This window comes from Leptonychotes weddellii, chromosome 3 (genome assembly GCF_054177405.1).
Source record: "Leptonychotes weddellii isolate Sample4059 chromosome 3, ASM5417740v2, whole genome shotgun sequence".
Lineage (NCBI taxonomy): Eukaryota > Metazoa > Chordata > Mammalia > Carnivora > Phocidae > Leptonychotes > Leptonychotes weddellii.
The window spans coordinates 134,144,224-134,171,288 of NC_138371.1; the positions used below are offsets into that span (position 1 = coordinate 134,144,224).

General features: G+C 38.3%; 1 protein-coding gene and 1 long non-coding RNA gene across 5 annotated transcripts in view; both read right to left on the reverse strand.

Moving 5' to 3' along the window:
• Positions 1-27,065, reverse strand: part of DIAPH3 (diaphanous related formin 3) — a 485,199-nt gene that overhangs the window by 51,153 nt on the left and 406,981 nt on the right. The window lies entirely within an intron of this gene.
• LOC145720662 (uncharacterized) lies at positions 13,889-22,091 on the reverse strand. The gene is made up of 2 exons (XR_014143809.1): positions 14,986-22,091; positions 13,889-14,761 (listed from the first exon to the last, which is right to left on the reverse strand). It is a non-coding gene; the product is annotated as an uncharacterized LOC145720662 (long non-coding RNA).

The following is a 27,065-nucleotide window of genomic DNA, read 5'->3' on the forward strand; positions in this document are numbered from 1 at the left end:
CTGTGCCTAATTCCATTCACTAGTTTCTATTCAGATGAGATGGTTATTTGATCTTATACTTTTAGGCAGAGATCAATCAAGATAATCTACTAAAAATCAAAAATATCATTTAAATTAATAATCACTTTTTAGGAATAGCTCAACGGATTTCACATCATCTGGATTGACTTTTGAACATTAAACAGCAGATGGTTATTAATGGTACAATATTAGAATATGAAATTTAGGGCAATCTGAAAACATGTCAGTTGATACCATAACCATTTGAGAACACGTGGAGTTATTTCTTAGAGACAATGCCATATTCCCTTATATCACAAACCTGTTACCATGACAGGGAGGACAGACTCCTGCCATATAGTGCTATGCATCTCATTACGGCAGGTTCATTCATATTTATAATACAATCTGTGATGTTGATGCAATCACTTTAGATCTCACTGTTATTTCAAACAAATCCATAACTGAGCAAAAGGCAGGATGTTGACAGGAGTTAATGTGGGTTTTACGTTGTTTACAATTGCTTTCTAATCTACTAAATGGCTGTGAAAATTAATGCACTGTTAGGAGTGTTTTTATATATTAGTACAGATAAAGAGCTGCTGTGTTGCAGTCATCTCTGTAGCACTAAATTGAATTTTTTACAGTGTTTTATATTTTCTCTATTTGTATATGAGGAGGCTCCTGATCATGTGTAAACCATTAACAAAGAAACCAAAAACCAGACTCTCATTGTATTAAGATGTATTTGCTTTTACTTCCTGAAAGTCAAAGTAAACTTGCAATTCTATTCTAGTTACTTGTAAAATGAACTTTTAATTATATTTCAAATAAATTAAGGAATCCGCACATTCCCAAGAAATTAGAATGATTTCATTCCAAGCCAGTGAATCATTGAACTTGAATAAAAACTTGACTGGCATGTGGTACATCAACGGCTGTGCAACCTAATGATGGTTGAAAAAATTCACTCACATCAAAATGAAACAATAATGCCTCCTCAAAGTACTCCACATGCTGCCCATAAGGTAGATAAGAGGGCAGGATGGTTTTCCAAAGAAGGAATTGAGGCTCGTGTAGAATATCTCTAATTATTTAATCTCTCTGTGTGAGTGTGTGTGTGTGTGTGTGAGAGAGAGTGTGTGTGAGTGTGACAGTGTGTGAGAGAGTGAGTGTGAGAGAGTGTGTGTGTGTGAGTATGTGTGTGTGTGTGTGAGAGAGAGAGAGAGTGTGTGTGTGTATGTGTGTGTGTGTGTGAGAGAGAGAGAGAGTGTGTGTGTGTGTGTGTGTGTGTAGGCCCACCAGTCATCATAGCTACCAGGAGACTGTATTGCTTCTCTGGCTGTGACAGATGTAGGACTGTAAACATGTCACAGATCTAAAAATCATTTCTCCCTTTAGTGAACATGACTCCTGTTTGATAATTGGAACAACCTTGAATCTGAGGACCAAAAGCTGGGTTTTCATGTCTACACAAGCTGTGAATAAAGACTACCTATCGAAAAAGCAAAGAACAAGTGTTCATGATGTTTAGAAACAACTTTAAATCATCCAACTGATTAACAGCTACTTGTTTATTGTGCTAATGGTTTTATATTTCCATGAAAGGGTTAGAAATAGTGGATAATTACGCTTTCATTCTAGGATGTTAATTGTGCTTGTAAACAATGGTTGCTTCTACATAAAATTTGGTTTAGAAGTATATAATGCTTCTGGACTTTTTGTTTTTGTTTTTAAACTAATATCTTAAATTACAGTAGTCAAAGGAAGGAGAACTCTATTATGTATTGACAAGAATTAAACACTCAGGAAAGTCCAATAAAATACATATGCCCAAATGTGCATAAGCCAAAGAATGCCTCTTTTATGGCTATTGAAATAGGGGCAGCATCTTTTCAAAGATCTGTCTTCCTGCTTTTTACATTTATCAATACATTGCACGCTCTTATTATTTCTCTCCCTAGGACAAGTTATTGCATTGACATTTATAAAGTGCATCGTTAGGAAAATTAAATAATTGGTTGTCTGATTACAGTTTCATTCTGCGCTTAATGTGGGGTTTTAAAGTCTTTTCCTGTCTGCTATCTCTGATTCCCTGTGGTAAACGGTCTCTCAGAGACTTAAAATAACTTAAAATGTCTTTCTAATGAAGAAACACAAGACTACTGCCTCAAAACAACCAATAAAAGGAGGAGAAAATAAAAATAGTGACAAGAAACCTACAACAACCTGCTCCAGCTGCAAGTCAGAACTTGAGAACATAGCAGTTGCTGAAGTAACTTGAATATGAACATAGCATTTGATCAAACGAAAGAGAACAAAGCACCAGCGAATATCCCTCTTATCTATCTTTTTGAAAATCTCCATCATACGAACATTATGGCACAAATGGGCAAAAAACAAGTGTTGCTAGATTCCCGCATAAACAAGTGTTGTGGTTGTAGATCATGACAAAAGGAATAGCACAATAAGCCATATTCCTACTTTCCAAAAAAAACAAAGTCAGCAATATTCTTATTTCCTTAAATCAGCTTGAAGTAATTTATTTCCTAAGAACAACACAAACAGTACATGGCAAGGATTAATCGGCTCAGGAGAACTGGGAAGGCGGAGTGCAGTGGTCGAAATCAGAGGCTTGCAAGTGTTTGCAGAGGGAAAATGAAACAAAATAATGATTCCTAAAGTTAAATTTATACAAATTTGGCCTCGGTGGCTCAGTTAAGCATCTGCCTTTAGCTCAGGTTATGATCCCAGGATCCTGGGATCGAGTCCTGAGTCAGGCTCACTGTTCCGCGGGGAGCCTGCTTCTCCCTCTCCCTCTGCCTGCCGCTCCCCCTGCTTGTCTTTCTTCCTGTCAAATAAATAAATAAAATCTTTAAAAAAAAAAAAAAAGTATAACACAGAGGCTCCTGGCTGGCTCAGTCAGTATAGAGTGTGCGATTCTTGATCTCAGTTTTGTGAGCTCAAGCCCCACACTGGGGGTAGAGATTACTTAAAAGTAAAATCTTAAAGAAAAACAAAACAAAACACAGTGAAATATAGGTATAGATACATATTTTTCTAGTAAAAAAAAAAAAAGAAATATAGGTGACTGCAAAGCATCTTTTATATCCATCCCTTTATCCAGCAATGAGTTACTGAGCTCCTATCACAGGCCAAGCTCCGTTCTAGGAAGAGCAGAGAGCAAAACTGAGAGAGGATGCCTGCCTTCCTGGAGCCTGCGTTCTGGGGGTAAGGCAGGAGGAGGCTCCCAGAGACAGACAAATACAAACCCATGTCCAAAGGCGGTCAGCATAAATAGAGAAACAGGCAGGGCAGACATGCTGAGGATCAGGCTGGCTATTTTACAAAAGATGGTCAGAAGAAAGTTCTCGGGTAACATGAAAATGGAGTGGAGATCTGCAGGGACGCACGGGGTGAGCGTGCATATATTGTAAAAGGAAAAATGCTCCAGGCAGCAGGAACTGCGAGCACAGACCCAGGTGTTCTGGGGGCAGCAAGGCGGCTGGATGCTGAAAAGGAGGAAGCAGGCACAGCAGCAGCTGAAGTGCAGCCGGAGACTGAGGGGGACAGACTGAGGGGGACAGGGTTCTGAGGAGAGTTACCTGGTCTGACCTGCACTCGGCCAAGCTCACCATGGCTGCTGTGTTCAGAACAGAGCGGAGGGGGACAGGAGAGAAGCAAGGAGGCCAGGGAAGAGACAACTCCAATAATCTGCATGACAGATGATGTGACTAGACTTGCTCTCCTTCTTAAGAGATCCACAGAGATCGTGAGATGTTAATTCCACTGCCATCATTTGAATACCGACTTTTTAATCTATTTCCCTGCATCCCAGTCTCTCCAGAAACACTTTTAGACAGAAACGGGTCTTAATTCCAGGTTTTCATTAGAAAGTGCTTTCTGTCATTCACTCCGTCTTACTTGGTAGCTGGACTTTCTCCAGGACTTCCTTGTGTACAGTTTGGTGTTTGGAAGCAGAGTCCACTGGGGAAGGGCTGGCTGTTCGTGACCTTGCATGGGCCATTGGAGTAGAATCAGAGTGATGGCCTCCATTTGGATCTTCTAATCTCTAAACTGGGTGGAAAGAGCTACTCTTTTTCTTCCGTCTCCTTCCAAACTTCCTAGCAGATCTTTTGCTGGCCCGGAAGTCATACTGCTCATTCACTTCTCTTTGCCCCCACCCCCGTGATCCTCTTACTCCTCCACCCTCTCCAACTGTCACCCCTAAATGTGGGTCTTTCCCCTAGAGACTGCATGGGGCTCCATGGCTTCAACCTGAGGCTTTTGGCTTCAAACTTTACACCTCTATGCTAAACACTTTTTTGAGTTGCAGGTCTCAGTTTCTATCTGTGTACAGAATGTTGCCTCCTCCACCTCCCACTTCCTCTTCCAATTCCTGATGTCTAAATGCACACTTATTTTCCCTCAGGGGGGAAAACCCAGCTCTTCTTCCTTATATTCCCTATTTTGTTTCGTGGTGCCACCATTTCCTACTTAGTCCATTATTTCTATCCTGAGGAAGGATAAAGGGGGAGGAAATAGCAATTCTCATAACAGCGTATCTCTCTACAGTGGAACAGCGAAGTGCCCCCTTCCCTCTTATCTGCAATCGCTTGGCCACAAAGCTTTGTATTAGTAGTCAAGTATTTCTCCGGTGGATACTTGCTGTTTTGGAGAACAGAAGGATGCATAGGTACATGCAGGAATGCATAACATAGGCACATACACATTCATTCTTTTGTCAGGCCACAATATTTTTACTGACAAGTGTCCCCAAAGAATGTAATGATAAAGGGTGTGGCAGACACAGGGCTCACCAAATATTTCACGGGCCTTCCTCCATTTCCTGGACTACTCTACAATTACGCTGGACCGTGTGACTACCTCAGATCTCTTAGAAGGAGTTGAAGTGACATGTGTCACATTTGGGATCAGGCAATTAAGAGCCAGTGTCTCCTCCACCTTTCTTTCCCTTCAGAAGAAACCGTGGTCCTTCTGGGGATTTAGTTACATGGTAGAGGTAGGCTGCCTGGCCCATACTGGATCTCATGGGGAAGAGAAATCAACCTTTACTGTGCTATGTCAGTCAGGTTCCAGGGCTTATCTGCAATGACAGAAGTCTTTGTTACACTGACTAATAAAGATTGTTTGGTTATCCTTGTGAAATCAACCTTAAATGTGAAATACATTATTTTAGTATTCCCATCTTTCTAAAATTTATCAGAAATCTTCAATTCCACTAGTAATCCCTTCCAGGACAATCTTTAGGATAATGACTCCAAAAATATTTACTTTGTAAAGGAAGTTACCCAGATCAATCTTCAAGGATACATATCTTTTATTCTAGTATTAACACAGTATCAGCTCTTTCTCCATCCCTGTTAAAAATAAATTAATTTACTTATTTCATATGTGTGTATGCATATATATGTCTATTTTATTCTGCTCTCTCAGCATCTGTCTTCGAGTCCAAAAAAAAATCATACATTTAAAAACTGCTTTTATCCTTCTGTTCGTTTTAGTTCTTTATTCATTCCATTTACCCACCTTGAGGTGTATCAGACCTACAGGTACTATATCTTTGAAATATAGATATAATAACATTCTGTGTCTATTTTTAAAAATTTGACTGAAAGTAACCATTGGATGTCAGTTAGATGCTCCTCACAGCTGTCTCTGAAATCCCTTTGTCCACCCTACAGTCTGAATTCAGCGTCTCTCCAGAGTCTTCCAAAGCATTTTGGGAAGGGTGTGGGAGCAGTTATCACACTATGACATAAATGCTTTCTTATCTATCTCCTTCCCCAAATTGTAACCTATGTGAGGTCAGTGCCAAATTTGTCTTGGTCTCTATGTATTTCCAGTACTTAATTTAGGACCAAGTTTATAACTGAAGCTCAATAAATATTCATTCACTTACTGAATGAATGGATTGAGGAAAATCACTTTGTAACTTTTTAGCTAATTCAAGACCACCACCTTTAAATCTGACTTCTTATTGTGGGGATTATGAGCTTTTTCCTAGGGAAATGGTTCATAATTTTAATTGGACTTTCAAAGGAATTGGGGTACCCTTCAAAAAGGAAAAAAGCCACCATTTCAAAGTCATATACACAGATATACGTACACTGGATTTTCAATGACCAGCTATAGAGCGTTGCATTTGCTGGTTTCAACACTCAAATGCCCACCTGCACAGAGCCTCATGGTATTTCCTGAGGACTCTTACCAATTTATTGACTTTCTACTAGAAAATTCTGTGTTCTCTAAAACCTCTGATATTTGACTGAGTCCTACTCTTCTCCAAATTATGTGTAGAAGTGTTAAGCTAATATCAATCCTTGAAGAAACTCAGTCCTCACACTCAACCTCTTCTTCTCATCACTTTTCTTTTTCTAAGACAGATCCTTTACCATAATTAATCATCTCATCCAATCTCAGAAAATGAAGATTCATATTTATTTTCCCAGACTGGCTATAGGAATTACATTTTTACATACCTCTAAGCAAGAAGACCATATATAACACCAAGGCATTCTCAGTTTTACAACCTTCATTTGTCAGATAAGGAAATGTCTCACCTTTCTAACTAGATCTCTTCCTGATCCTAACATATAATATACTGTAGACTGAGCCACTTATAATTAAAAAATATATATATATCCACACTTAACTCACTAACTGAATGTGGTTATTTTCAATCTTAAAAAACAAAAAACCCAACATGTAAAAAATTTGGAAATGTACTGATTTTCTTGCTAGATATATTCACAGTGTGAAAAAGGTGTTATTTAAAAAATTTATGCTAACAGAGTTTAATCATATTCTAGGGACTAGGGGAAAAGGATTTCTGAAAACCAACCTCAAAACGAACCACACCTTCCCTGACTCTTCATGCTGCATATTTAGTGGTGCACTTATGAAGGCATTATGGACTTAAGTACTCATTTTCAGGATACTTTTTTTTTTAATTAACAACAGCAGAAAAACCAAAGCTATTTTTAAAGCTTAAGTCCCCCGCTCCCCTTAATATAAAGTGAGTAAGCAAAATATGGAAATATATGTATTCCTTACTTATAAACTTCAAGAAGTCTATTGAGGCTTTATATGATCTGGCTCCCTATGCTTCTCTGATCTAATCTCCTTGTCTCCCACTTAATCCCTCCATCATACACCAGGCTCCTTGATGTTTTAAAAATGCCATCATACTCCTGCCTCAGGTCCTTGCCTTCAGTCTTCTACCCTCATCCATCTGCAGGTCTCACTTACTTCCCCATCTCCTTCATGTCTATCCTTAAATATTGCCCTGTGGGTAGGCCCTCCCATGTATTTATTTTTTAAAAAAGATTATTAATTTATATGAGAGAAAGAGGGTGTGAGCATGAGTGGGAGGAGGGGCAGAGGGAGAGGGACAAACCGACTCCCAGCTGAGCAGGGAGCCGGATGCAGGCTTGATCCCAAAACCCTGGGATCATGACCTGAGTTGAAGGCAGACGCTTAACCAATTGAGCCACCCAAGTGCCCCCCTCCCATGTCTTCATTTAAAACTATATACCTCCTCATGACCTCTCCACTGTCAGTATTTAGCATTCTCTATCTCCTTTCCTACCTACTTTTTAAAAAATATTGCTTCTGACTTCTTTCCTCTCTTCCTTCTGGGATTCTAATTATAAGGATGTAAATCTGAGCTGTCCAATATGGCAGCCATAGCCACATATGACTAGGGGCACTTGAAATGGAGAGTCCAAAACGAGATGTTGTGAAGTATAATATATGTATCAATATCAAAGACTTTGCATTAATAAAAACAAAGTAGCTGATTAATACATGCTAATTATATGTTGAAATAATATTTGAATACATTGGGTTAAATAAATTAAAATTAATTTCAACTGTTTAAATTATATATTGTCCTGCCATGACATGTCTACTGGACAGTGCTGTAAAGCCTTTTTGTGTGTCTCATGTCTATTACACTTTTTTCTGTGTTTCCTCTTTTTCCTTTCTGTGCTTCTGATTGGATATTTTCCAGCTGTCTTCTAGCTCACCAATTTTGTTTTCTGTTTGTCTAAACTGACATTTATTCATCATTTTACCCACCCACTTAATTTCAGATTTTGTATCTTTCAATTCTAGAATTTCCATTTGATTCTTTTTTGAGATTCTAATTCTTTGGTAAAACACTCCATCTTCTCATCTATTTTATTTTCTTGAATATTTTAATCTCAATTAAAGTCCTTGTCCAATAACTCGAATGTCTGGATCATCTGCGCATCATTAATTTGTGTGTGTGTGTGTGTCTGTGTGTGTGTTCATATGTCCTGTGTCTTGACATGCCTAGGAACGTTTTATTGAAATCTGGACATTATCTACATATTAAAAAACAAAGATCAAAACAAGACACAGGGTGCCTCAAATGACACTGTCTTCTACCCGAGGGTTCATACTTTCCTCTTCTAGGAAGAGTGAATGATTACCTTAATCCAATCAGGGACTGAGCTGACTCTAGGCTAAGTAGCAGATTTAGTAAGACTTAGTCTATTCTGATTTGCCCCAGTTCCTAGTTCCTAGGATAGGATATAGCCCTCTAGAGTTTTCAAATGATTTCCTGGCAGGAACATCAGGAAACGTCAACAAGATGTTTTCCGCTTACTTTTAATCTTGTGCAACTCCTCACTGTCCACAACTTCAGAATATAGTAAACAACATGAGGGGGAACCGACTCTTTGCTGAGGCCCTTCCAGTCTGCCTTTCTGCCAGTTCAGCTGCATACAACTGCCAAAACTTGGCTGGTTTCACTGCTCTGAAGTTGACAGCCCACTTCTGGGGTCAAGGCCCAATGATTCCCAGTCTCTAGCCTTAACAGCTACACATAGCACCTCCCAGGAGCAGGTATACATGCCTCGGCTGCAGGTATGAGAGATAGGTAAACTCCAAAATGTTAGTTGCTCTGGTCCTCAGTGCTTCTAATACCCAGCAGGGCTAATGATCAGCCACCAGCTCCACCACCACCCCAAAGCAGATGATCCCTTTTTTTTCCCCCATAGCCTACTTCACTATCTAACATAGTATGTATTTTATTTATTTAGTTTATTATGTTTTTTCTTCAGAATTTATCCTCCGGGAGGGCTGGGGGTTTTGCCTCTTTTTCACATCTGTATCCTCAGTTCTCAAAAAATGTGGAAAGAATGAATTTATGACCAGTGCATTGCTAAAATTAAGAAAAACCTAAATAAAAGTGATTCTTAAGTAAAGATGAACTGATTTGTCTCCCCAAGAAATAGATATTTATTCTGCCATCATTTACTGGGCTCTTGCTATGTGCCAAACAGTATGTTAAAGGTTGGGCATTCAGAAGTGAATACAGCATATTCCCTCCCCAAAGAAACAGATTGGCAAAAAAAGAGATTAAAAAAAAAAAAAAAGAAAAGAAAAATCCCAAAACCCAAAATGTACTTTCTTGACTCATGACAAGACAGCAACAATGGATTTTTAAACATTTGAGGACCCTAATTAACAAGAAACCCCTTCAAAAGCTTCTCGGGGAAGTCACACTCTTACTTCCCTTGATGGCCCTCTCTCACTCTGCTCAGAACAATCTGCCAATTTTTCTGTAATTGCCCTCAGGGCCCAGAGCATCTTTGTTTTCAATGGTGGCAGAAAATTTTCCCCTTGAGGGTAGATTTGACCTTAGAAAAAAATTAGCAGCCCTTTGGAGGTTTGATCAAAACAAAACAAAACTCATAAAATCATTTCTGATCATGATGGAAGACTATGAAGTAAACAGGACTTTTCTTGTGTGGCTCGTAAACTGGCTCTGAAGGTAATTTCAAGCAACTGGAATATTTGTGAGAGTGAAAATATTGTTGAAATAAGTATTTTAGTATTTTGTTTCATTATCGTAGTCCATGGTTAAACACTCAGTTTAGAGGATGCAATGCTAGTGAAACATGAGAAATAAAGAATACATGGAAGAACAACTCGTATATTAAGAATACAGAAGTATATTAAGAATGGTAAAAGAAATTTCTTTTCTTTTTTTTTTTTTTTTGGTAAAAGAAATTTCTTGATGGTAAAAGAAGTTTCTAGATTTCACAAAGCCTGTATTTCACAGCTGAGGCGGCAACGCTTTCCTGTGCTAATCTTAGTAAGAAGGTCTTTAACAATTCTATTTTGTGTTTCCTCATACTGAGCTGTGCCGATAATGCTTCAGTTTTCTTCATATGTTTTTGTTACTTAAGACACATGCATACGTGTATTTTTTTACATCTTCCAATTCTGAATCACCTGCAAACTTAATAATGTGTCTAATAAGAGACAGCAGTAAAGAAGAAAGTCAACTTTTCTTATTTTCAGGTCAGAAGTTATGAGGTCAAACAGGGAAGAAGAAAGAAAAGAAAAACATTAAGAACCTGAAGAAAATACAATCTACAAAACTGAATGTTAGCTGCAAATAATGGTGATTAAGTTATTTCATTATATTTTCTTAATATACTTTGCAAAATGCTGTGACATTTTTTGTCATCAACTATTTAAAAAGACCCAAAATGAAGAGATGCTCAAACGTGTCCATAAGCACTAAGCCACCACTTTAAGAGACTATTTCTTTTGTTATCTAGATTCCTGAACAAAATAAGCCTCAACCATGACAGATCTGCTACTAATAACAGGAAATAAAGTAGCCCGGAGAGGTTACCTTTTGTCCTTTTCCTTCATCTCTCCTGTTAGTCATTCTCAGATTACTATTGATAATTTAGGTTCATTATATTAGCATTTTTGGACAATAGAGTTAAATTGATTTCCTCACATTGAAACAGTCAACAAAAATGTGTTAGTATTTTATATTAGTAACATATTTTCCATGGGACTATTTTGATTGAGTAGAATTGACACATACATATAAATGCAAGGAAGTAATTATGATTATATTATTAGCAGTTATTGTGGCAATAATTTCAGGAAATGGTTATACCCATCTGCCTGAGAAAACAGACTTTAACACAAAATGAAGTCATATTCATTACATGAAAGAAGTGATTAGAACCTAGTAGTAAAGCCAGCTAAATGTGTTTCTAGCAAGCTCCAACTTTAAGTTTTAATGCATTTTTAAATGTTTCTGGTCTCAAAACATTGAACAGCTGACAATTTCCCCCAAGAGAACAATACCTTGAGGGGAAAAGCAATTAGAATATGGATTGACCAGCAATCAGTAATCATTACTTGGTACATTAAATGCACTATGCTGACACCTGGTTAAGTAATTTAGAAACTGGTTAAATATCTGGAAAACAGGGCTTTCTCAAGTTAAATGTGAAAGCTCAGAGAAATAAAACGGACTTTCTCACAGTTACAACGTATCAGGAAGAAAACTGCCGAATAAGGTTTTAGGAGGTTAAAATTGGGTGAACATATTAAAGGCAATTGGAATCAAAGGGACTGAAGTAGAAAATCTGGTATTTCTGGAAAGTTTAAATTCCCCCAAGTTTCTAACTCAGAAGAGCGGATGATACATCTCACAGAAAGGTTTAATATTTCTGTGAAGATGGCTTAAATAAACTGTACCATTTGGAAAAAGGTTTTTAGAAAATTCTTCACCTACAGGAGAAGAAATGAAAATTAGTTACTCCACCAGGGAGACAAGACCTTCCACAAACCCTCTTCCCTGGTGACATTTTTCCACCTGCCTCACTGTGGCCCACATACTCTACCTTCCCTCCCATTCCTACCCACAGACTGTGCAGACTCTAGCAGGGTCAACCTCTCCACTTACATCCAGACCTCAGCCTCTCATCCATGGACAAAGCTCCCACAATCCACTCCTCTTTTTCTAACATCAATTTCTCCTCATGTCACCATTCTCTTTAGCAAACCAACATGCTATTTCCTCATCTGGACCCTGACTCCTTCTAACTAACCCATTTCTCTCTCTTGTTTTATAGCAAATGGCCTCGCAAGAATTACCTAGAACCTCAATTTCTAATTTCTCTTGTGCCCTCTAGAACGCATTTCAGTCAGTATTTGTCCAACCCACGGCACCCAAACCAACCTCCTCAGTCACCTGTCTCCTCATTCATAAATCCAATGGTTGTTTCTCAGTTCTCAGCTCCCTTGACGGCTCAGCAGTACTGGGCACAGCTGTTACTCTCTCCTTCCTGAAATGTCCTTCCCTTTAGCTCTCAGGATATCAGTCTTGCTTGCTTTTCTCAGTGCTCTCATGTATCCTCCTCACCATCCTGAGCCCTAAATGTTAGCTAGTCTCAGGGCTCTGTCCTTGGAAATTATCTCCTTTGTATCCACACTTACTTCCAAAGTCATCTACTATACTCACGTTGTTTGACTACCATTTGTCTACTGAGAATCCCCAAATTTATATCTCCATAGCTCTGACCTGTTACTGGAATGCATTTTCTGAATATTTTAAGTAAGATGTGTTGTTTTTATAATTATCTCATCCCCTCAAAAAACCAAAACAAGATGCTGCTTTTTCTTCTGGATCAAAAAATAATAATAATAAAACACAACTCTATTTGTTCTGGACAATCAAAACTAATTTAAAAGTGAATTTATTAAAAAAACCATTATTGACAAAATTTTTCTTAATTGCTAGGTATGAGAGATATAAAAATGAATAAGGAAACTTAAAAATCATCTGTCTTCCCATAACCTAGAGATAACTATATTCAGACACAGAAACTCATTAGAATCTATGAAAAAATGCAGATCTATGGCCATTTGAAATGAAATAGTACCTAATTAAAATTTTTAAATGGGCACATACCTTGTACTCTTTCATTTTCTTAATGAGTGACTTTTATTTCTGAATGAGCCTGTAAATTTATAGAATTATTAATTTAACATGATTTACTTTTAATTAAGTTGCTCTTTTTGAATAACAGAATGAGGACACCTAACGTAGAAAAGTTGTGCTTAAAAAAAAAAAATACCATGCAAACATCTTATTATTACAGACTACTATTACAGACTTACTATAACAGACTTCAAGGAAAAAACCAAACTTCATTACTGTTATTTTAAATGTATTCTGTGCCTTTAATCTTAGTTTAAAAATGACACAACAAATGATAACCCAAACCGCAATTTGAAAAAGGCATGCAATTAAAAATATGGGAGTAGATTAGGGGCATATTAATAGATTGGTGATTCAACTCTCCAAGTGTAGGGTCCAACTTCCATTGAATTTGAACTCAATCCTTACTAATCCAATTATGGCTAAACAATCAAGGGAGAGGGAATAATAAAGAACTTGCTCTATCAACAGTGTGGTTGGTGTGAATGCTGTCTCTGTCTCTCCTGAGGCATGTGAGCCTGGGGAAGTCTAAGTTTTAGTTTCTTTATCTGTAAAATGAAGATAATACTAGCTTCCATCTCATGACTGTTATGGTTACTGAGATAATATATGTAAATATCTTAGCATAGTGACTGGTGTATAAACTAAGGGCTTAACAAGTATTAGCATTAACATCCTTATATCTACTTTCTTAAACATGTTTACTGCATGTTGTTTATTCCTAAGTTTTTTTCACTAACACTGTTCAAATGAACAAGTATCAAAAATAATTAAAGCAAAGAATATTCACACTGTGCTCTGAATTCTGCCTGCAAGTTTTTATACAGAACAGTTTATTGCAGGGAACAAAGCTATACTTTGAAATCAGTTTGTTCTGTCAAAAAGACAAAAAAGCTCAAAGGATGTAATTGAATGACTATAATGCACCCTGGCCAAGAAGCGAGGCTTTAACTTGCTCTTTAAAGTACATGCAAGTGAGCATTGTTCTTTCCATTTTAATACAGACTTTCCACCCCTAAATTGACTTTCTGAAATAGTTAGATAATTGTTGTACACTTTTAAGTCACTTTGTCAGTGTTCTTGAACTGTGAAAGTAATTCAGTGTTGAACTCATAAAATACACTCTCCAAGGTCCAAGTTTAAGTGAGCATAGTCATTTGTTTCCTAACAATAGAGCCCAACTAAATTTAAAAACTCCTTTGTACTGGACAGTCCTTGAAGCTTTGAGTGTCTTTCTTATCCACAGCCCTTCTGAGCCAAGGGCAGTTTTTCTGTGCGTATAATCTACTGTCACCACCCCCACAAGAGCCATGATCAACAACTCCCATTACCTCCATGCCTACCACACTATTCCGGTTGCTCCCGTGATTCCCTCCAATGCTATCACGACCATCGCCATCACTCCTGCCACCACCACCGCTAATGCCAGATACGCGTACACTAACCCTGTTACTTGTATTACTCCCTCTAATCCTCAGAACAAGTCCAGATATGTTGTAGCTCTTTTATGGATGAGGGACTCGAGGCACAGAGAACTTAGTAATTCTTAGCCCATGTTCATGTATTTGATGAACGGGAAAGCCAGAAGTTAGATCAAAGTTTTAATAACTACAAGGCATGTGTTCTTTCCATGGCCCAGTGTATCACTTGGACAGAGTTAATGCTAAAAACAATATAGCAGGAATGGCCAAAAAAGAAAGTTGCCATGCTTTGGGTCCTGCAGCAGTGGTGACGGCTCCCTGGGCAGTGGGAAGCAGATGCTGCCCTACAGGACCTTCTGTACTTGATATTCTCTAGCTCACCCTGTCAACTCCCCTTGTGGGACAATGAAACACAGAGAGGGGCACAAATAGTATAGGGACATTAAAATCAAGAAACAGAGAGAAGGCATTGGGTTAGAGCCATAAAGTCAAGAAAACGAGCATCAACATACACCAGAAAGAGGGGCGCCTGGGTGGCTCAGTTGGTTAAGCGACTGCCTTCGGCTCAGGTCATGATCCTGGAGTCCCGGGATCGAGTCCCGCATCGGGCTCCCTGCTCAGCTGGGGGTCTGCTTCTCCCTCTGACCCTCCTCCCTCTCATGCTCTCTGTCTCTCATTCTCTCTCTCAAATAAATAAAATCTTTAAAAAACAAACAAACAAACAAAAAAAACATACACCAGAAAGGTATAAACATTACATCTGCTGCCAATGACAACAGAAACAGAGGCAGAGACAGGAAGAGGGTGCATCATCAGGACACCACAGCACCCTCGTGGCAACGGCAATATCCTGAACAGCACTCTAGTTCTCCAAGTGGTTGACTGGGTCGCTGCCGACACGCTCTTTTCAAATGTTTTTGGGCTCCTCTTTCTCTAACCAAGCAGTGATCCTTTCCTTAGGAAACAATAGTCTTTATCCATCTGCTCAAGTCAATAACTCAGGAGTCCCGTGTTTATTCTGCACATACAACCCTTACCATGTTCAGTATTTTCTCTCTATCCTCACCGCTTCAGTTCTAGTCCAAGGGGTACCTGAGTGGCTCAGTTGGTTGAGCATCTGACTCTGATTTTGGCTCTACTCTTGTCTCTCCCAATCCCTACGCCACACACCCACCTTCTGCACGCGGACACATTTGGTTCTTAACACATCATTTCTCTGGGGAAGCTCAAAGTCTTCCTGGTGTTGGGTCTGTTGTCACCCTCTTCTTTCTTCACACTTGTCACCCTTGAAATTACTTGTTCATTTTATTTATTTATTTATTTTTTTAAAGATTTTATTTATTTATTTGAGAGAGAGAGAATGAGAGACAGAGAACATGAGAGGGAGGAGGGTCAGAGGGAGAAGCAGACTCCCCGCCGAGCAGGGAGCCCGATGCGGGACTCGATCCCGGGACTCCAGGATCATGACCTGAGCCGAAGGCAGTCACTTAACCAACTGAGCTACCCAGGCGCCCGCTACTTGTTCATTTTAATATGTCTTCCTTTCTAGACTACAGACTCCTTGAAGTCAATATTGCATTTGTTTTAATCCTGGACTCCAAGTACAGTACATGGACCATAAGAAGTATATAATAAATATTTGCTCAATAAATTCTGCTATTTCTTTGTATAATACCATCTGTAATAACTTGAAGGTCTATTTCTTTTAAATAAAAAAAGAACCTCAATATCTGATCTAAAATGTGCTTACGAATATTTCACAGTTAATAGAACTAGAATCCAACCCACCTCCATTGAGGACTGCCATTATGCGTGCACTGTGCAGAGTGATCTGGGACAGGGAAAGGGTGGGGGGCACAGTATGCAAAGGGAAGTCCCCAACAATTTTTAAACAATGGAATGACATGATTGGATCTGTGTCTTGGGTAGAAAACTATGGCGGCACTGGACGGACTCAAGTGTGTTCAGACTTGAGGAAGGAAGAGTGGGGGGGGGCTGTTAGAATGCTCTAGGTAAGAGGCTTTTTTGATGGAAGAGCCAGTGCCCACATGGCCATGTGACATAGTTCTGGCCACTAAGACTTACAAAGTCTGTTAAAGGACTTCTGAGAAAGATTTGCCTTCCTAAAAACACAAAGTCAAGAGAAGAGAGCCTTTTGCCAGACCCAGATGTCTTTGGACATGGCTGAGTGTGGATGATGCTAATTATCTTGCAAGCATGAGTCTGTGCACTCAAGGACAATAGCCATGGGGAGCAAAGAGGAAGGTTAAAAAGAGTCCAAAACTTTGATAATGCTGTCACGCCCTCAATGAAAACTAAAAACAAGTTTTACTTAAATTTCAAGATCTCAAACCTCTGTTTATGTGTTTACTTTTTTCCTTCTCCCTCTTCCTCTAACAAGATGCCACATCCTCAACCTTACCTTCAGAGTGCTCCCTCCACTCCTCCTGCCTCCATCAGTGAGGATGCTCCAACTTCAAGTGACAGATTGTGATTTAAGTGCCTTAAATAAGAAATGTATTTATTATCTCATTCATTAAGAAATCTAAGCTTTTTTGCCTTTTAAGGGGCTGACTGGGGTGCTCAGGGAGCTGGCTGGGGGTATGGAGAGTATGCAATTCCATTTGCTAGCAAGTAACATACAGCTCAATTTTATAAGAAAAATGTTTTTGGTGAGCAGGCATTTGTTACCATTTATTACAGAGCCATCTATTATCTAGATGTTAATGAGGGCATATCATTTTCTCTGCCCTCAAAGGATTATTCAAAATTCACCTCAAGAAGAAGTCACAAATTACCTGCTTATTAGCCAAGTTCCCAGCACATGGTAGGTAATCAAATATTTGTTTAATGCATCTGTTCTATAGCATTATGTTTTTGAGGGTTCTAAAGAAACCTCATGAAGGCAAAATCTTCCGGATATGGCACCTGATTAGAGGAGGGTATGAGAAAACAAATCTGTTCCCCAGTTCACAGAGAAGAAATTCCCACAGTTTGTCCCAATTATAGCACTTTCGGAAAGTAGAGGCGATTTAATGAAATTAATAGTGACCCAGTGACACAAGACCAGGTGTAACTTTGAACAAGCCCTAGAAGCTGAGACCAATATTTTCTTTCTCGAAGATGACGATCATAATCCTCACCTGCTGCATTTATTGTGAGAAGTAAATAAGATATGTAAGTGGAAGTACACAGCACCTGCTCGCACGTAAACATTTTTCAGGGTGTGCAAGAATGTAATGATATCACCAAGCACTTGGTAGACTACTCTTTGCAATAGGGTAAGAGTAAGTTTAAAAAAAGTTTTTTAAGTGGACCAGCCGTATGAATGCCAATTATAATTAAAATCTAAATGCACAAATGCCATTTAACAGATATCTTTAGTTATGTATTGCAAGAAGTTGGTTATGGACATACTAATATTTTGATGACAATTTTTATATTAAAATGAATATTCATGATTCCATCTTTCTCATAGTCACAGGAATAATGCTGGGCTGGGGCATATAAGAAATGTTAATTCAAAAGAAATGATAATGAAGATGATGTCGACAACAAAAATACAGGTGCCCCTCCTGGGGATGCGCCCGGTGCCAGGCGACATCCTAAACCCTTCACATCCGAATAGCTTCGAGTGCTCATAAAAGCCGTTTGAAGTAGATATTATAGTTGTTATCTCCATCTTACAAATATGAAACTGAACTTAAGCTAGCTTAAATAACTCAAAAAAGGTCACACTCTAAGTGATTGAGGCTGGATTTGAAACCTGCTCTTTGATTTTATACTCCCTCTATTAGGTTCCTTAATACATAAAATGAGGGGGTCTGACAGAATTATTATAAAATATATTCACCCCATGAATTCTGTTTTAAATGAGATGAACTGTCTACCAACCAGGGAATACTTGACTGCTTCGCAATGCCCATTATTACTCCAGCATCCCTTCATGTGACCTGACCACAGTGACAGGCGTTTCTACTGAAAAATAAAAGGTAATGATAATAAAAAATTGTCATTTAATTTTTATCCTTAAAATTTTCTACACTATGGGAACGATCACAAGATGCTGCAGAAACACAGAACAGTGTGTATCAAGCACGCACATACTACCTTCAAAACACATCATTCAAAACACATCAAAAGATCTATAATGGAACACTCCAGGAGAGTTGATATTTGAAAGAGGAATCAAAACCGAGGGCTGATGAGGGCTAGTATAATTTTAGGAGAAAAAAAACAACAACAGTAAGTTTACAATGATCTCATAACTACTCTAAGTTCATGAAACAGTTAAAAAATCTTATTATTAAAATGTTAAAAATTTTTAACATATTAGTACAACTTTTATATTTTCAGTTTTTAATCCAGATGCATTGATTTAAGCTGTAAACACTTTAAGTATTTTCTCAGCGGCCTAGTTAACAGTCTGCACAGAGGATAGCCATCTGTCAGCCAGTCGCCTTCAGTGCCAACCAGTGATCCACGGTGGCAGGAACTTGTGGTCTCTATTGTTTTGTCTAGTTCCAAGTCCTGCATTAATTTGTCACCCAATGGCCCACTCGTTCTGGTCCAACCAAGGCCAAGTGTCTACAGTCTGACCAGTCACTCAGACTCTTAGGGAGAAATCTTACTTTCTAGCCATGTGCCTATCGTTAGGTTTTAAATGGATATTATCCAATAAGAATATATTTGCAGAACTGAAAAAAAAATCCATGATGATATTGTTTTTTGGTTCCTATGCAAGAAAAACACTGGTGACTTTCCCACTTAACCACCAACCTACCCCAACACTGCCAACCTTGATACGGTAGCAACCAAGAGAATTACAGGTATAGGAGGATAAATCTTCCAAAGCACTAGCTTTGGAGCTCCACATCAAGAAGAGAGAGTTATTAAAATAGACAATCTTATATGTCCCTACTGAACTTTTTATCTCTAATCATCTCTACAGAGATCACTAAACACACAACATGAAATTTTAACATTAGAAAGAAAGAAAAATCAATGGTTACTGAACTAGTATATACTAGGCACAAGCCAGGTCCTTTTAGATATCAATTCATTTTCAAACTCGTAACAACCATTCAGGGTTGGAACTATTATTACAGTTTTACACTGAGGAAATGGGCTTAAAGGCCAAGGTCATGCTGTTGGCCACCTTCCTGATACCATGCTGCACGTGGTGAGGAAAGACCCCACACTTTACTTTCCTCTGTTTAAAAAGAATATCACAGAACATAAACAACCCTAATAATATCCTAAACCTTTAGAGAAGGTACTATGATATGTCCTTGTAATTAAAAAAGCTAAATTCCTCTTGTTCTGAAATCTATTGAATAACTAAAAAAAAAAAAAATTTAAATCCATTTAGCACTTGACAACCCATTCAAATTTTCAGAAATAGTGACAGTGCTTTTATTCAAGGAAAAGCATTATAAACACCAAAGTGGCCTAAATAAAACAGACTACCTAATCCTATTCATAGCTACTGAATGTTAAGTGCTTAATAAATTAGCTTAATCTGATATCCCTCTTAGGATGATACTAGGCAGAAAGGAGACCATCATAAGCAAGTTTCCAAAGTCAAATGGTAATGTCTTCTAATAATATATCTTAAAATGAACACATATTAATGCCATACAGTATGTATAATTGAGACATTTTTGATAGGGAAATGTTGAGAAAGGCAGAAACAAGTAATACTATTTTTATAAAATAATTGTTATTTGTTAAATCCTTTTGGTAGGCTGTATTCCAAAAGAGTAACACTTTGAGCTGGTTTTCAATTATCAAAAAGATTAGAGAGGAAATGAAACCATTATCTTGAAAAGATATCTACACTCTCATGTTCACTGCAGCATTATTCGCAATAGACAAGGAATGGAAACAATGTAAGTGTCCATCAATGAATGATGAATGGATCAATAAGTGTGATATATATATGAATAATAGTCCTTTTTACATGTGGGTATGTATATACATACACATATTCCATTTTATAATGTATACACACACACACACACACAAAATGGACTATTAGCCTTAAAAAAAAACTAAGGAAATCCTGTCATTTGCAACAACATGAGTGAACAACCTGGAGGGCATTATGCTAAATGAAATAAGCCAGACAGAGAAAGACAAATACTGAATGATCTCACTTATGTGTGGAATTGAAAAAGCCACCAAACTCCTAGAAACAAAGAGCAGAAAAGGGGTTGCCAGGCGCTGGAGAATGGGGGAAACAGGGAGCAGCTGGTAAGAGGGTACAAACTTTGTAATAGAAGGAATAAGGCCTGAGAATCTAATGTATAACATGGTGATTAAAGTTGATTCCACTATACTGTAGAATTGAAATTTGCTAAGAAGAGTAAATCTTAAAATTATTTACCAAAAAAGTTGGGGGGGAGGAAGTAAATACGTGAACTGATGGATGTTTTAATTAATTCAGTGGGGGAATTCTGTCATAATACACAGATATCAAGTCACCACATTGTATACTTTAAGTACCTTACAATTTTATTTATCAATTATCCCTTAATAAAGTTGAAAAAAGAAAACAGATTAAAGAACAGATTTCCATATGTTTTATGAAGGTTTCTGCGAGAAGTAATAGATACTTCACATTCATATATTTTAGTGACACTGCCATCTCAAAAAAAGCTTTTTCCCCCAACTCTACTGGTAATTTATATAAAGAAAATATATTCAGAATCCAGGCCTGAAGTAAGTATCCTGTAGGACCACTGCCAGTCCATTCCTTTTCCTGAGGGTTAGCTCATGGAGCCTCTGGGAAGGAAATGCATGTCTCTAAAAAGCCCTCACAGTTTTTAGCACAAATACACAGCAGACTGCTCTTTTTTTTGTCATACCTCATATTATTCCTTCTTTCCAGAATATTTTTTTTCCCCTTGAAATTAAGCCATACAATAAAATGTCTTGCTTGAAAAAGCGTATTAGTGAAGTGGGACACAGGTACGTGTGTAATTGGAGCTGGACCAAAGTATATATAAGAAGCTACATTTTAACTTAGGGAAGACAGCTATCAAATACAATACTTGACGTTAGATCTGTTTCTTATTTTTAGGTAAAGTTTTACTTAATAAGACACTCTGCTTTGATGAAGAATGGATTAAATGGCAAGCTATGAAACATGGAAGTTATGAAAAAAAGCTGAGCCTAGGCAAACTGGTTAAATAAATGAAGCCCGTCGTCGGCCACCATTGTCTCTGGTGACATTCCAATGCAGGTACTGCTTTCTGTCCCGCTGCTCATGGCCTTCCCACTATAGGCAATCCTTTCTTTCTTTCTTTTTTTTTTTTTTTAAGATTTTATTTATTTGACAGAGAGAGACACAGAGACAGAGGGAACACAAGTTGGGGGAGCGGGAGAGGGAGAAGCAGGCTTCCCCCTGAGTGGGGAGCCCGATGCGGGGCTCGATCCCAGGACCCTGGGACCAGGACCCGAGCTGAAGGCAGATGCTTAACGACCTGGCCACCCAGGTGCCCCTACAGGCAATCCTTTCATATGAAGTCCCCTGAGATTGGAACGTCTCCCTACATCTCCTCTTCTGGGTGTTGGAAAAAGCTCTTTACCGAGCCATGCCATTTGGCTCTTGTTGGCTTTTTTCCCCTCCCTGGAATACAGACATGACAGATGGCATTCCAGTAGCCAAAATGGACCAAGAGGCAGGCTTGAGATTAGAAGCTAAAGGAGAGAGATAAAGACAGAAAGGGACAATCCCTCATTTTTGTCCTTTCTAACCTAGGCCTGACAGAATGGCTCCCATGAAGAAAGATGGTGAGGAGGGTTGTGCCTGTCATCATCAGTGAGGTGGTGACCGGCGAACACATCATCGATGTTCGCAAGCCTGCCCCTTGGGCGTTCAAAGAATTTGGAAATTTGCCGTGAAGGAGATGGAAAATCCAGATGTGCACACGGAGACCAGGCTCAACAAAGCTGCCTGGGCCAAAGGAACAGGAAGCTCCTATATGGTTATCCATGTGTGATTGTCCAGAAAAGATAGTGAGGATGAAGATTCACCAAACAAGCTCTGTATGTTGGCTACCTATTTACCTGTCTTCACCTTCAAAAATATACAGTCACTGTGGATGAGAACTAACCACTGATTGTCAAATAAAGTTATAAAGCTGCATACAAAAATGACAGAAGAAATCCAAATCCCTGATGGCATTGTAGAACTACTCTGTTTTAAGTATTTAAGTCAATGATATGTGAGTTTTCTTTTATATGCACTTGAACCTAACCCAAGCCAACATTCATTTTCGCTGGGGAAGGGAAACTGGCTGGTTGGAGGACAGGGGGAAGAGAGGGATTTTTCACTGTATTTTCTTTTAAAAATCTCAATTTGAACCATGTGAATTGCTTGGTCGACATTAAATTATACTTAATTAGAAAACATTCTAAAAAATTAAGAAAACTTTGAAATATTAGAAATTGTTATTGTTTAATGAAAATATTTAAGTTTATTCTCTGAAAAGAGTTCATAAAAATCTGGATATAGATATTTTAATAAATATGGGCAATGTGATACAAACCTCAAGGATTCTTCTTAAAACTTCTAAGTATATTAAGACAGGAGCCATTATATTCACCTTCATAATAAGAGCAACTAGTCAGGGGTTCTGCATGTGGTTGGTGTTCAGAAATGCTGGTTGAATGATTAAGATGCCAGAAAATACGTTACCGTTGCAAGTGCTCTCCTCTGTAATGTACCTGACAGTAATCTATAAAACTGAATGTGTGAGGAAGACAGGATACAAACACAGAGAAAAAAGACTAGGATTTTTGAGTAGAAGCTTAGCAGAACAGTTATTGGTAGTTATTTAAGCCAGTAAGCAAACATTATAAGCCAAATGATTTATCTGCTCCAATAACTCATTTTCCTCTGCAAGTAGTCACTGACTGACTAGTATTAGTCCTAAGCGAAAGTTTAAAAAAATATGTGGGGTGGGGCATAGACTTACTATTAAGGAAGAATGGTAGGAACTTAGCTCCAATTCTCATTTTTATTTTTCTAATATTTTTATTCTATTATAGCAATCCAGAAGAATAGAACTTACTAAAGGTACACTTGACAAAATTTTCATACTAAAAAATTCCATAAATAACCCTTAACATTACATAAATCAAGAATTTTGATTTACATTTTACATTTACACTATAATACCTTTTTGTTTTTCTATGTATACATAAAAAAATCACCTATCTTCCCAAAAGGTACTGTTAACAATTATAACCAGCTTACATGAAAATTTGATTAGCTCAAATGGAATTTGCAAGTAAGGCCTTTCTATTGAGCAAATCCATGAAAATTTCAAAAGATTGATAGGAATGTGTAACTTACTTTGTCAGTTTCATTTTTCATGTCTTGGTAATAAATGTTATTTTGATAAATAAAGATGATTTTTATGGCATTTATTGCACTGTGATTTTTATACAACAATGGTTCCTCAAGTAATATAAAAGGAGGAACCATACTTCAATACTCAAACTGTTAACTCATGTTTCTTTTGAAGTTATTTGTCAACATTTCCATGTCTGTATAAAAACTAGGTGAGCTGATGATGTGGGTTTCTCCTACAAAATGAAAATCCCAAGGTAAAAAACAGGTGTAAAATACAAATATTTCTGGACGCTCACTAATTCTAACCTATTTGCCTCCCACCATTGCCTGAAGAACCTTTCCACTTTGCATCCATTTGACAAAATAATGGTAATGACAGTGAGAAAGATGGCTCTAACATAAACAAAACAAAATAGAGTGGATCTGAGTATGTGCCACTTGGCATCAACCCAGCCATCAAACTAGGTGAAAAAGGGAAAGAAGGAAATTCAGTCCCATCAAGTTAGTTGCTTGTGTCTGGAGGAACCAAAGTAGAACCCATCAAGGTAGATTAACTCCGAAATCAGTTTCTGAGCCCCATTCAAAGTAACGGCCACAATGGTACTGCTGCTTGTGTCCTTTCGGGAGTCAGGTACCATTTGACAGCAACAGCTTCTGAATAAAGACACAACCATATAGAGAAGCTTTACCTTGTATATAAAACGGTTGTGAAACACTGCCAGTAAGACATGGAATTATCTCTGTCAAAGGTTCTGCATTCCAAGTGCTTAGGAATTTAAGGCCAGAAAAATGCTTGCCATTGTTCATGAATTGGTAGATGACCTATAGATGGAAATAATAATGATCTTACAGAAGGAACTCAGAAGCATTTTCCAAAAGGCATCTGACATCCTTATGACATGGCCTTTATTGATTTTTCCCTTCTGTAGGGTGCAGATGAATTAATACGATGTAACTACCACTTGTAAACAAGGTTATACATCCTGGTTATGGTGCACTGACATTCAACAGTCCATTTTAACCACCCACTGGAGTGTCTTGTACTGTTTTGGCTGGAAAGCGAAAAACCACATCAAGGATCCTCTTGCCATTTGAATGTGATTTGGCTTGGCCAGTCTCCATATTGCTCAAGGTTAGTGAGTTGGAAGTCCGGTAGAGGCCATGTTTTTGCTGGTTTTCCTTGCAAGTGTGACTGGAAGCATTGGGAGGTCTCTTATAGCATTAGCAGGGCTCCCAATATCTGCTTACTAGCTTTGTGGGTGCTGCAAGGCAGGAAGATGGCTATGTGTTCTGCTGGCGTAGACAGTAACACGCGCTGGTCACTTCTGCAGCTTGCGGGAATGATGGCTGCTCCCTGATCACACACAGGGACTTCCTGTCGGAGCGGCAGCAAGGTTCTGGAGCCAACAGCTGAAGCAGCGGCTTCCAAAATGCAGCAGGCAATTCTGCATAACAGAACTTATATTACGTGCTTATATCATGGCTTTGGAGGTTACCTATCAAAGCTCAATCTAGATCGTTTCTTCATTTATCCCAATGAGACTGTATTCTGCTTAATATGCCATTATAAATACTCTTCCGCTAAAACTGGATTCTGGTCTTTGCAGCTGAATCCTGATCTCTACATACGCCAGTGCATATATGCACCGTTTCCAAGAAACGGATTTCCAATTTGTAGTGGAGAGGAAGGGCAATGCACGGTTTAAAAGTCTATAGAGAACGGCACCCTCCGAAATAATGTTTAGGGACTCATGGGTGCTAACTCAAAATGAAGATGTGCTCTGGGTGACACTGAGCTGCACCCAAAGACCAAGGGAAGCCAATGTTTAAAATATTCCCTTGACACCAAGTGTTCAGATTGTTCGTATAAGTAATATCCAAGATTTAAAACCCCAAGGATAAAAGAACAGTAAGTGCAGTAAGAACCAATCTTCTTAGAGTCACTACTTCTGGGGCAGTGTCCTGGAAGCTACAAGCCCCCATTAGTTCCTAGAGGCAATGGGGTTCTGAGATATGCGACATCCACTCCTGCCACGCAGCCGGCTAACTTCCCGCTGCCACTCTCTCTCTGGCTCTTTAGACTGGAAACTTAACGTGTGTGCACACATGCGTGTACTCCCCTAACCAAACCAGAGCTCACTCGAAATATTCAAGCCTCTCGATAAACGTTTACTCTTTGGTTTGATTATTATGTACTGTTTAAGATTCTTTAAGTCTCTCTTTGTCAGAAAATAACGATCTTTCTATCTAGCCCTTTTTAACCTTTTTAACAAAGGTTAAAACAAAGGTTAAAAAGTTTTAACAAGGGTTAAAAGAGAAAAAAAAATGACTATGATTGACAGTCACTGTGGGCTCTCGGTTTTTGTGATAAAGGGACAGTTGCCTATTACAATTTGTGAGGTTTACCTGTCCGCTGTGGGTAAGGTTGTGTGATTTAGCAAAACAAAAATGAAAACAGTTAAATTTGAATTTCAGATTGACAACTGTTTCAGAAAAACAATGAATACTTTTTTAGTATCAGTATATCCCATGTAATATTTGGAACATAGTTATATTTAAAAAATATTTATGGGACATACTGTGATTAAAAAAAGTATTCACTGTTTATATGGAATTCAAATTTAACTGCCCATCTTGTGTTTTAACTAACAATCTTAATTATGGAAAACCCCTTGCAAGCACTACATCTGCAGGGTGATCTTCTTACACTGAGCTTAGGTGCTGCAGAGTTTCCTAAGGATTTAAGATACCCAACTTCAGGCTGAAGCAAAGAGCTCAGTGTGCATAGTTTATGGCATTTTATATAACAGGAGATAAAGAATAAATGAAACTCTTAATTGGCCTCAGACTCTTGCTATTTCCTGGGTTTTGCTTTCTTGAACCTAGATCCAAATACGCTCTTGCCCCAGGGGATGCAGCGCACATTCTGGCATTCTATAACCATGCTGCTTCCTTTCTTCCCCCTGGCTGTCAGGAAGCTCAAAAATAAGTCACCGTATTGCTTCTCAGTTTCTTCTTCATCCTTTAAATAGACAAGCCACTTCAGATTCTTTTAAAACAAGAGATGGATCGTACAATATTGATTGAATCAAATGAGCTGGCTTTCCTCTATGGTGGCCATGGATAACCAGTGAAAGAAACAGTTCCAAAAATGACACACAACATATCACCTTCCTAATTTTTCCACCTGTGGGGAATAAAACATAACGATCATGCTACTTGAATAGTTACAGAAGTTAGAAATTCGGCTATCCAAGTTTAGAAGCAGTGTAGTATCCTACACTACTGTTGTCTGTGATGAATATATGCCCCAGAGCAGAAAAGCTATTCCAGAGTTTCAACTTTTATTTACCAAGGCACGTACTCTATAACGCAGAGAAGAGAGCAGTATCAAGCAATTTCGTGTTTTTATTTGTTAAAAGTGCTCTTCTGTTAAAGTATGAGAAGTGAAAATGTGGCTTAACTTTGA